This window comes from Nannospalax galili, unplaced genomic scaffold (genome assembly GCF_000622305.1).
Source record: "Nannospalax galili isolate Female #2095 unplaced genomic scaffold, S.galili_v1.0 scaffold96, whole genome shotgun sequence".
Lineage (NCBI taxonomy): Eukaryota > Metazoa > Chordata > Mammalia > Rodentia > Spalacidae > Nannospalax > Nannospalax galili.
Genome location: NW_008342018.1, coordinates 7576410 through 7588327, shown reverse-complemented (window position 1 = coordinate 7588327; position 11918 = coordinate 7576410). Strand labels below are relative to the sequence as shown.

General features: G+C 39.8%; 1 pseudogene; it reads left to right on the top strand.

The window, feature by feature from the left end:
• Nucleotides 1-765: 765 nt before the first annotated feature.
• Nucleotides 766-11918, top strand: part of LOC103738021 — a 29198-nt pseudogene continuing 18045 nt past the window's right edge.

The window sequence follows — 11918 nt, the reverse complement described above, 5'->3', positions numbered from 1 at the left end:
AGGTTATTTGTTTTCCTTTACCTTCCTGTTTCCGTTCCATTATCCTGGTCCCTGTAGTTATGTCTGCACACATACTCACTATTAGGATTTGGTTCTAGGATCCACACAGGAGGTAGAACATATTTCGTTTTTTTCTGAGTGTGTGTTACTTCACTCAGTATAACAGTTTCTAGTTCCATCAATTTGCCTGCAAATTATATGATTTCATCTTTCTTTACTGCTGAGTAAAACTCCATCGTACAAATGAACCTATTATCCATTCATCAGCTGAGGAACATTTAGGTTTCTTCCATTTCTTAGCTACTGTGAAAAGAACAGCAACAAACATGGATGTACAAGTTTCTCTGCAATAGGATGAGTTCTTTGGGTATATGCAAAGGAGTGGTATAACTGGGTCAAATGGTAGGTTCATTTGTAGTTTTTTAAGAGTTCTCCACACTGCTTTCCATAGGGGTTGAACAAGTTTGCAGCCCCGCCAACAGTGGATGAGCTTTCCCCTTTCCCAACATCCTCTCCAACATTTGGTATCATTTGTTCTCTTGATCTTAGCCAGTCTGACTGGGGTAAGATGAAATCCTAAAGTGGTTTTAATTTGCATTTCCCTAATTACCAGTGATATTGAACATCCTTTAAGGCTGGGCGGGTCCCACGCTTTGCTGCTTGGGTCCCTGGCTCTCTGCGGCTACCGGATGCTGGTGACTCAGCGGTCGCTGTGCTTCCAGGCAAGTTCCGTTCCAAGCTACTGGGCACTCCCTCTAGGTACGCATGCTGGCGTGCCTGGGCGGGTCCCACGCTTTGCTGCTTGGGTCCCTGGCTCTCTGCGGCTACCAGATGCTGGTGACTCAGCGGTCGCTGTGCTTCCAGGCAAGTTCCGTTCGAAGCTACTGGGCACTCCCTCTAGGTACGCGATCCACCGGCCGCAGGATCACAAGGGGAGGTGCAAGAATGGCAAAGCAGGATCTCTGCAAGTGAATGTTTACCAAGGGACAGCCCCCTCCGGGGAGATTGAATAAGAGACTGGTACAGCTCAGTTCCTGATACAGCTCCTTTATTCAGTGATTCAGCTCAGCTCCAGATCTTAGTGATTCAGCTCTGATTTATTAGCGGGAAACTAGGATATTCATAGTGTGGAGGCAGTAGCAAAAGCCTTAGTTGATAGGTGCTTTGTAGGATGCCCCATTTACATGTGGTGGTGGGCTTCTGTCAGGCTGTCAGACAGTGCCTGATTATCACACAGGAAAACCTGGCAGGTCCCATGCCAGAGGCCATGTATCTGTGATGGCTACTTCAAAGATGAGTCAGGAAGAGAGTAGGGGGGTGCCCTGCTGAGAAAAGGAGTCTCTGCATAAGAACGCCGAGCCCCTTGGGCTATCCGGACATGGAGAGACTGCGACCCAGACAGCACGGGTCCCCAACAATATCTAATGGAAGATCCGACTTCATAAAACCCTGTTAGACCAAAACGGAAAGAATAGGCTCCAGCATAACAGTAAAGGAGACTTCAGTACCTCTCTTTCATTGATGACCCTGTTTGATTTAAAAATGGAGAAGTGCCATCACCAGCCCTAAGAACCAACTCATCCTTATCTCGGGAGAATCCAAAGTCTGATAATTGACCATGACCTGTTTTGTAGCAATTTTTAGCAATGACAGTAATTTGTTGGTGAAGAAATCTTATAAAACAGTGAGCAAGTATCAAAATAATACACAGTATGACCAGGGGGCCAACAAGGGGCAGGAGCCATGAAAACAAGGGATTACTAAGCCAACCTAATTGTTTGGTGGGTTGAAATTTTGAAAATGGATCATTTCAAAGTTTTTTGAGAGTGTTAACATTGGTTTCAACAACATTTGATTAATTTACAAAGAAACAGCATTCTTTCCCAATACCACACATCTACCCCATGTTTAGCAGTTATTGAGTCCAATGTTCTTTTGTTGTGGAGCACAACCTTGGCGAGAGAGTTTATTTGTTGTTGGAGAGATTCCAGGCTGTCAGTCGCGGATGCCATTTGCTTGGTCCAGCTTGTCTCGGATATTTCCCGCCAGGTGTTGGGCTTGTAGCAGTTGTCACCGTAGCAACGCCTCCAGCACCCAGGAGAGTGCAAGTTCGATCCCTACCAGCAGGGGGAAGAAGATTTTCTCTGCTGGCAGCTATGTAGGAGGAAGGTGGTTCCTTCCTTCTCGAGTAGGTACACCTGGGCTGTAATCATTACTGGTACACAAAAGGTCGACAAAGAGAGATTAACACAGTTTTGGGCTTTTCCTTTGTACTATAGGAAAAGAGGAGGGGTGATGCATGCTGTACTGGAGAGAGTAGTCAGTGAGGCATTTGTAATGAGTAGGCTTACTCGCTGAAAATGCAAATTGAATAATTAGCCAGTTGTTTGAATCAGTAGAGGATATCCACTAGATGAGAGTACTGCCTCTGTTTGTCTTTCCTGTAGAATAATATTATGATGAGTTAGCACAGACTTAGCTGCAGGTGCAAGCTGTGGAGAGATATGAAAGTCAGCTGTAGGGTACCTAGAGAATGTACCTGGGTAGAATTTTTTTTATTATTTCGATACGCCAGCGATTGTCCCATGGATCTGATTTTTTCCTGAAAAATAAAATCTCTAGCACATGGTATTAGGCAGCGTGGGGGCTGGCTGAAGTGTTGGTATTAAGCAGGGTAGAGACAGCCATGAGGATGACAGAGAAAGAAGCTCTGGGGAGAATTAAGGGTGAGTGGATGGGGAACATCCAGGACAGGTTTTAAGGGAGTCGAGTGGCAGCTGAGTCATTTTGGGGACAATTTTCTTTCAGGTGTCTAGTTTCTCTACATTTAAAGTATTTTGAGTTGGATTGGGTTGTGGCTACAAGGGCTTGGGCAAGGGAGGAGGCCTGGTACGTGGCAGTCCCAATGTCATGGGTGGCCATAATCTATTTTTCATAATGTTCATTTTTTAGTCCCTGGCATGCTTGTCTGTGCTCTGGGGTCATCCCTTCCCAGACAAGGCTGTTTAAAAGCATTGCTTTGGTTGCAGGATCTGTTATTTTTCTATCTAAACTGCCCTGTACTCTTAGTATAAAATCTGGGAGATCCTCAGCTGGTTTTTGTTTTAAAAAAGTTAATGAAGAAGTCTCTCCAGGCCCGGTGGGCAAGGGGTTTAGGCAGTCCCAGGCTTTCTCCAGGCCCGGTGGACAAGGGGGTTAGGCGGTCCCAAGCCTGTAGGGCACATAAGTGAACTTGCTCAAAACAGCCAGCAGGAATTGCAGCCTGCTGGATTCCTGTGGAGAAGTTGCCCTGACCAAAAAGCTGGTCATAGTTCCAATCTATGAATCCAGGTGGTGGATCCTGTCCCTGTTGTGGTCTTAGCTGTTGATTATGAGTGTCATTTCTTTTAGCCTGCATCAGGCATTCATCTCTAAATAAAGCCTCCCATTGTACAAATAATGGACTGGGGAGGGTAGATCTGCAGATATCTCTCCAGTCCTGGGGGGTAAGCAGATTAGTATTAAATGTTTGTAGTATAGATTTTGCCCATGGAGCATGGATTCCATCTTCACGGACAGCCTGGCATAATTCTTTAAGTTCTGCTGCTGGGAGCGGGTACCAGGCTAGAGGGCGTTGCCTTGTTATTTGTAAGTTAATAGGAAAAGCCTCTACCGGTGGGATTTGGGGGTCCTGAGGCCATTGAGGATACAGGCTTTGGGACTGGCAACTTCCACTATCCCTAAGATTACACAGTTGCTCTGTGGCTGTAGGGCGTGGCTAGAACAGCGCCTCAGGCAGTGGCAGAGCCACAGGGTGTAGCGGCAGCTGAGGTGAAGGGGGAGGGGAATTTACCTGAGGATCTTTGGGAGCTTTTGAAGTCTGGGCATTAACATCTGGGCTTGTTAAATCAGCAAGAGGGGGGTAAGAGTCAATTTTGTTGATGGGTAGGTTTTGTCTGACTTCTTAAGCATTGTTGGATGGCTGCTATTATGGGGAGAAAGGAAAGGGGAAAATTATGCCTTTCCTGGATTTCTTTTTTACGAGCCAGATATGCAATGTTAGTCCAGACCTCTGGATCAGAAATGTCTGTTGATAGGATCCAGGGTGCAAATTGATATACTTCATTCCAAAATTTTGAGCTTTCTTTTTGGGAGATCTTAAGTCCTCTTGATTTAAGCAGGGTTTTAAGGGAACGAATTTGGAGTTTTTTCTGGCGTGATGCTGAGTTACCCATTATAAAAGGAAAATAGTGTTGTCTAGCATTTAATGTTTCTGCAGTAGCCTGATACAAGGGGATTGGAACACTCTGACAAGCACAAGTCTGGCTTGCAGACTACAGAAAAAAAATGGTCTTTTTAAACCTTTTGTTTATTTGGCGCGAGCCACCTTGAACTTTCAAGTGCTCCGCAGGGACTAGTTAATTTAAATTCTCACCTAACTGGTTTTAGCTGTGGTTTGAGTGCCCTGGGGGCAGGATAACAAAACCGATTAGGGAGGTTTATTTTAGAAGGAGGAAAAGAGAAAAAGAGACAGCCAGGCCCCACGGGTGGGGTGGCTTGAAGGCACAATTGCCTTTTAAGTCTCCTGATGGGAGACAAAAGAAAGAGAGATTTCTGATGCTCTCCTTGTGGGAGAGGTACTCACGAATTCTTTGTTTCAGGGGGGCCAGCTGCTGGCTGGCGTGGAGTTCGGAGGCTCTCACATTGGGCACCAGATATGGGTGGATCCCACGCACCGGGTTGCTGCTTGGGTCCCTGGCTCTCTGCGGCTACCGGATGCTGGCAACTCAGCAGTCGCTGTGCTTCCAGGCAAGTCCCATTCCAAGCTACTGGGCACTACCTCTAGGTACGCGATCCGCCAGCTACCAGATCACGAGGGGAGGTGCAAGAATGGCGAAAGCAGGATCTCCGCAAGTGAATGTTTATGAAGGGACAGTCCCCTCCGGGGAGATTGAATAAGAGACTGGTACAGCTCAGCTCCTGATACAGCTCCTTTATTCAGTGATTCAGCTCAGCTCCAGATCTTAGTGATTCAGCTCCTATTTATTAGGGGGAAACCAGGATATTTATAGTGTGGAGGCAGTAGCAAAAGCCTTAGTTGATAGGTGCTTTGTAGGATGCCCCATTTACATGTGGTGGTGGGCTTCTGCCAGGCTGTCAGACAGTGCCTGATTATCACACAGGAAAACCTGGCAGTTTCATGCCGAGGGACATGTATCTGTGATGGGCACTTCAAAAGGTGAGTCAGGAAGAGAGCAGGAAGGCACCCCGCTGAGAAAAGGAGTCTCTGCATAAGAATGCCGAGCGGCCTGCGGCTATCCAGACATGGAGAGACTGCTACTTTAGACAGCAGTGGTCCCCAACAGTCTTGATTCTGTTTTTTGAGTTCATTATATAATCTGGGTATTAAACCTCTGTTGGATGTGTCGCTGGTGAAGATTGTCTCCCATTCTGTGGGTATTCTATTTGCTTCCCTGGTTGCCTTCTTTGATGTACAGAAGCTTATTAGTTTAATGAGGTCCCATTTGTTAATTCTTGCCCTTGTTTCCTGAGCAATTGATCTCCAGTTCAGAAAATCCTTTCCTACACCTATATCTTGTAGGTTTTTCCTGGTATTTTCTTCTAACAGTTTCAGAGTTTCATGCTTTACATTGAGGTCTTTGATCCATTTGGAATTGACTTTTGTGTGGGGTGAAAGATAGGGGTTTAGTTTCATTCATCTCCAGTAGGAGATCCAGTTTTGCCAGCGCCATTTGCCGAATATGCTGCCTTTCCTCCAGTGAATATTCTTGGCCACTTTGTCAAATATCATGTGGCTGAAATTGTATTTACTCATATTTGGGTCTTCAATTTTGATCCAATGATCTGTGGGTCTATTTCTGTGCCAGTACCATGTTGTTTTTATGACTATAGCTCTGTAATACAGCTTAGAATCTGGTATAGTAATCCCCCTGGCATTATGGCTCTTAGTGGTCAAGGTTGTTTTGGCTATCTGAGGTCTTTTTTGCTTCCATATGAATCTTAGGATGTTTTTTTTTTTTCCAATTACGTGAAAAATGTCATGGGTATTTTGATTGGCATTGCATTGAATCTATAAATGACTTTTATGGGATTGTCATTTTCACAATATTAATTCTTCCAATCCATGAGTATGGGAGTTCCTTCCATATCTGAGGTCTTCCTTAATCTCTTTCTTTAACGATTTAAAATTTTCATTTTGGAGCTCCTTAATATCTTTGGTCATGTCTATTCCTAGATACATTTTTTTGCAGCTATTGTGAAGGAGAGTGTTTCCATGTGCACTTTCCCTGATTGCTTGTTATTGGTATTTAGAAAGGCTACAGACTTTTGTAGGTTAATTTTGTAATCTGCCACTTTACTGAAAGTGTTAAGAATTTCTATTTTTCTGGTGGAATTTTTGGCATCTATTAGATATAATATCATATCATCTGCAAAAAGGGATAATTTGATCTCTTTTTTCCAATTATTGATCCTTTAATTTCCTGTTCTTATCTTATTGCTCTTGCAAGAATTTCAAGCACTATGTTAAAGAGAGGTGAAGATTGTAGACAGCTTTGGTTCCTGATTTCAATGGGAATGCTTCCAGTTTTTCTCCATTTACAGTGATGTTGGCTTTGGTTTTGTTTTATATGGCTTTAATTATGTTTAGGTATCTTTCCTCCAGTCCAGTTCTCTCTAGGACTTTGAAAATAAATGCATGTTGAATTTTGTCAAAGGCCTTCTCTGCATCTATTGAGATGACCATGTGGTTGTTGTCTTTGAGCCCATTTTTATGATTTATGATGTTTATTGACTTATGTGTATTGAACCACCCCTGCGTCTCTGGGACAAAGCCAACTTGATCATGGAGGATGATCTTTTTGATGTGTGTCTGTATGTGGTTTGCAAGTATTTTGTTGAGAATTTTGCATCAGATCTTCTTTAAATGTCTGATAGAATTCTGCTGTAAATCCATCTGGTCCTGGGCTTTTTTTAGTCGGGAGGTTTTGTATTACTGTTTCAATTTCTTTTTGTGATATGGGTCTGTTTAAGCTGTTAATCTCTTCTTGGTTTAGTTTTGGTGGTTCCCATGCCTTTACATATGCGTCCATTTATTTTGGGTTTTCAAATTTGATAGCATATAGGTTTTTAAAGTATTCCCTTATAATATTCTGTATCTTTCTGGTGTCTGTTGTGATGTTTCCCCTTTCATCTCTGATTTTGTTGATTTGGAGGTTCTCTTTTTTTCTCTTGGTTAACTGGCCAGCAGTCTGTCAATCTTGTTTATCTTTTAAAGAACCAGCTCTTGGATTCGCTCATTGTTTGTATGGTTTTCTTTGTTTCAATTTCATTAATTTCTGCCCTGATTTTTATTATTTCTTCTTGTCTGCTGGGTTAAGGAACTCAGAAAGTAATCAACTGTGATGAATAATAATCAGATATATAGAGATTAGAAATACATGTGCAAACACCTTAATGTCAATTGCATTAAAAATGAAGTTTTCTGTATGAAACTGTGTATTTTAATAATGAAATGGAGATCTTTTTTAAAGGTTAAAACCTCATTTAATTTTATGTCTTATAGGGTCTATACTGAGTACAATATTTTATACCTGTAATAATTCAACTGTAAGCCTAAAAATTTACAGCCAATTTTGAAAGAGATGCATCTTAGCTCAGGAAATTGTTATTGAATATGTTAATGCTGTTGTAATGAAATGTTTCTTCTAAGTATGTGGTTATTAAATGAATACTGTTAAAAATATATATTTTTTCAATGTAGTCATATTGCCTTACCAAATTAAATCAGATTTTTATAAATTTATGCCTAGAGCAATGCAAAGTTTATAAAATATGAGAACATTAACACATCCTTATTTTCATGTTAAATACAAACTTCAACAACAAAGAATATTGTAAATTTTTAGGGTTTCATCTCAATTATATTTAATGAATAAATAAATATTTTACCATTAAGTTTATCAATAAAACTGATCTGTCAATTTATTACATTTAGGAAAATTGGATAAGCCAATTTGTGCATGCATTCTGAAACAAATATCATGACACTGATTTCAAATATAGTGATACAGTAAGTGGTGTAAAAGGAAAATCTGTTGTACCTTCCCATATCTTCCTTTTGTGTAGAAATCATTAGTACATATTTTTCTTTCAGCTCGTCTTTGAGAGAACATTTGTCAAATGACATTTAACAGAACACTTAGGATGAAAGGTAAAGACTTAGTTTTAAACCATATTCCAAATGTCCTTAGTAAGAAAATTGAGTCATGTACTGAAAAACCTGCTGGACTCTAAGCATTAAGAAAAATTCCATGAAAATCATACAACTGTCACCTACCTGTAACTGCTATTACTCTGTGACAACTTCTAAGCTATTTGATGTGGTGAAGTAATCAATCAAAATACTTTATATTGTGCTGTGGTAAAGAACAAAACAAGAATTTTGAGCTATTCCATGATCAAGATGCCTTGTAGAAATTCATGGTAATCACCCAAATTAAGTCTGTTAATTTTGACAAATGAGTTATTCTTCCATATACATCATATACTTCTACAACTATTACCAGGTAATATTGAAAGTTCTTTTAAAAACTCCATGATAGCTTTTAGTCTTCTATTTATTTTACTTCTTAGGGAAGCTGATCTTTAAAGAATTGGAGTCACTGGGGATGAAGAGAAGGCTCAGGGTTTAAGGACCCTGGTTCAGTTCCTGGCACCCATATAGTAAACAGCCTCCCAGAACTCCAGTTCTGGGAATCTGATGCCTTCTGAAATCTGCAGGCATTACACACATGGGGTTTAACAACATACATGAAAGCAAAATAAAGATAATTAAAACAAAGTACTAAATGGTGTTGAACTAGGTAGGAGGATAGTTGCTTATTATGAATAAAGCCTTGGGTGCCTCAGCACCTTAAAGAATAACATTATACTTGTTGATGCATGATTTTATTTATGTTGGAACTAAGAGCAAACTAATTTTATGTTGGAAATTAAGCGCTCATACCTATGCGAACAACTCTCTTACCCAAGAGATTGCTGGAAATCCAATTATAAAGCAATGGTGTATTGCTACAATTAAAAATGTATTTGGACATAATTTATTAAATACTCTAAATGTTATTAAATATACAGATCACAACATGATTAGTGCAGATTCATTTCTATAAGACAAATCTTATAGCTGCTGTTCAAAGTGGTGTATCTATTTTTGTTATCACAATATATAAACTCTTTTTTAAAAATCCACCTTCAAAATTCAAGATTCATATATTCAGAATTTCCGAAACATAGCCAAGTTTAAAAATTTGCAAAAATAATCATTCTGTTTTAAGCCTGGCACTGTGTTTGTTGTTATATAGCCTTCAGCTGTACATGTGCACTCATATATAAATATTGTATAAGTGTATTTTCCAGTAGACTTTTGAAAATTTACCTCTGGATTGTCACACTAGTTAAGCATTATTCATCTCTCCTCTCTCTCTTCCTGCCTAACCTACCCTACTCCCTCTCCAGTTAAAGTTCCCCATTTTTCCCATTTCCCCCATAATTATACCTGTCTCCTATAACCCCCCTCTCTAGAGCACCTTCTTTCCCTTTATGCCCATGTTTCCTTGTATAACCCTTCTTTTTCCCCTTTCAAATAAATACCCCATTTAACCCATTTCAACCTTAGTAACACCTGTCTCTTATTATCCCTCTCTCAAGTTCCTTGTTTCCCTTTAGAACCATGGTTTCTTTCCCTTTCCTGGCTCCTGCAGTCACATCCAGATTTGGTGCTAAGATCCAAAAATGAGGAAAAACATATGTTGTTTGTTTCTTCTGAGTCTGTATTACTTCATTCAGCATAGCAATTTCTAGTTCCATCCATTTACCTGCAAATTTCATGATTTTGTCTTTCTTTACTGCTGAGTAGAGCTCCATTGTGTACCTCATTATCATTATCCATTATTCTATTGAAGACAATTAGGTTGCTTCAGTTTCTCAGCTATTGTGAAAAGGGCATCAACAAATATGGATGTATAAGTATCTATGCAGCAGGATGAGTTCTTTGGGAATATGCCAAGGAGTGGTATAACTGGGTCAAACAGTAGGTTCATTTTTAGTTTTCTAAGAGTTCTCCATACAGTTCTCCATACTTATTTCATGAGTTTGCAATCCCACATCCTTGCTAGCATTTGGTGTCATTTGTTCTCTCAATCCTAGCCATTCTGACTTGGGTAAGATGAAATCTTAAATTGGTTTTGATGTGCCTTTTCCTGATTACTAAGAATGTTGAGCACTGTTTATAGATGTTTCTTAGTCATGTTATTTCTTCTCACAACTCTTTGTTCAGATTCATAGTCCATGATTAGTTTGGTCATTTGTTTTCTTCATTCTTTGTATATTGAGTTCTTTATATATACTGGATATTAATTATCTGTTAGATATGTAGCTAATAAATATTTTCTCTAAATCTGGGGGTCTCCTCTTCACTTCCTCAATTGTTTCTTTTGCTGTACAAAAGCACTTTAGTAGCATTTAGTTTTATAAGTTTCCATTAGCTGTTCGTTGACCTTAATGCCTGAGCAACTGCTGTCCAATTTAGAAAATCCTGTTCTGCACCTATTCCTTGTAGAGTACTGTTTATTGTGTTATTGATGCACCTTGATTCCTTTCTGATTGCATATGAAAAGTGAATTTGTCTAGGCTTCAGGATCTCTCTTTTGATTTTATATTGGCTGAAACAAAATGGATCCAGCCAGGGTACTCAGTAGTTCTCCAAAAAGGTATATCAGCCCTGACTAGTTTGCTTCACTTCAGTAATCTCAGAGAGATAGGGCCAAAGTCCAAAGAGTAGAGATGGGAAAAGCATGTCCTTGTCCCTATTAACCAGGAGGGAATCCTAAGTCCTTGAGCAGTGGGAAGGACTGCACATTTCTCCAAAGCAGGGGAATGGTAATGGTGGAATCTGGGCTACTCACCCCTGGTAGACTGTGTCAAACACTCTCACACAGTCTCAGATGGGTGGGCATGCAAGGAGAAGTGATGGGACACAGATGTGGAGGCCCCTATTAGCCAGCAGGGAAACCTGAGTCCTGGAGCAGCAGGAGGGACTGCAGGTGGTCCCACAGTAAGGGGATGGCCATGATGGACTTGGGGCAGCTCATCCAGAAGACAGAGTCAGGCACTGTCATGTACCCTCAAAAAGATGGGCATGTGTGTAAGGAGAGGTCTCTAATAATTTTAAAATGTAGGTTCAACATTGATATTAAAATTTGCAGAGAAGCATGGTGTCTGATTTTTATTAGCACTTTAATGAATGTGCTTGTTTGTAGTCTGAAGCAATTCTGATAATGAATTAAAATTATGACTTGGATAATATTTTGAGTTTTCAAACTCTGGTTAAATACCTTAAATAAAGGCCAACAATAAACTTGTTTTGATCCTTATATTCTACAATTGAAGCATTCTATGCAATAACTTGTGTCTCTCAAATCAAAGTGAGAAGAGTTGAATACTTTCTTTACTTTCTCACTTATAATTTTGGGATCTACCTTTATTATATGAGAATCATTAAATTTATAATGAAATATGAATGAAAATAAGGTATTTATTTTAGTGAAAAGGACAAGACTCTATATTGAATGTAAAGTGTTGTGATCTTTTTAGTTTGTTTCCTTTTTCTTTTCGTATTGTTATGATTACTTTAAGGCACAGTTTTCTGATGTATTTTATGCCATCCTTGAACTCCAAATTCTCATGAAATCCCCGAGTGCAGGTTTTTCATGAGTGTAACATTACCTCCTATCAGTTAATTTTTTATTAGCATTATATATCTATATTTTTCTTGTGTATAATAGATTTTTCTTGTGTATAATCTATTTTTCTTCTGTATAATAGAAGACTGACTATAATTTAAAATGTATTTCTTTTCT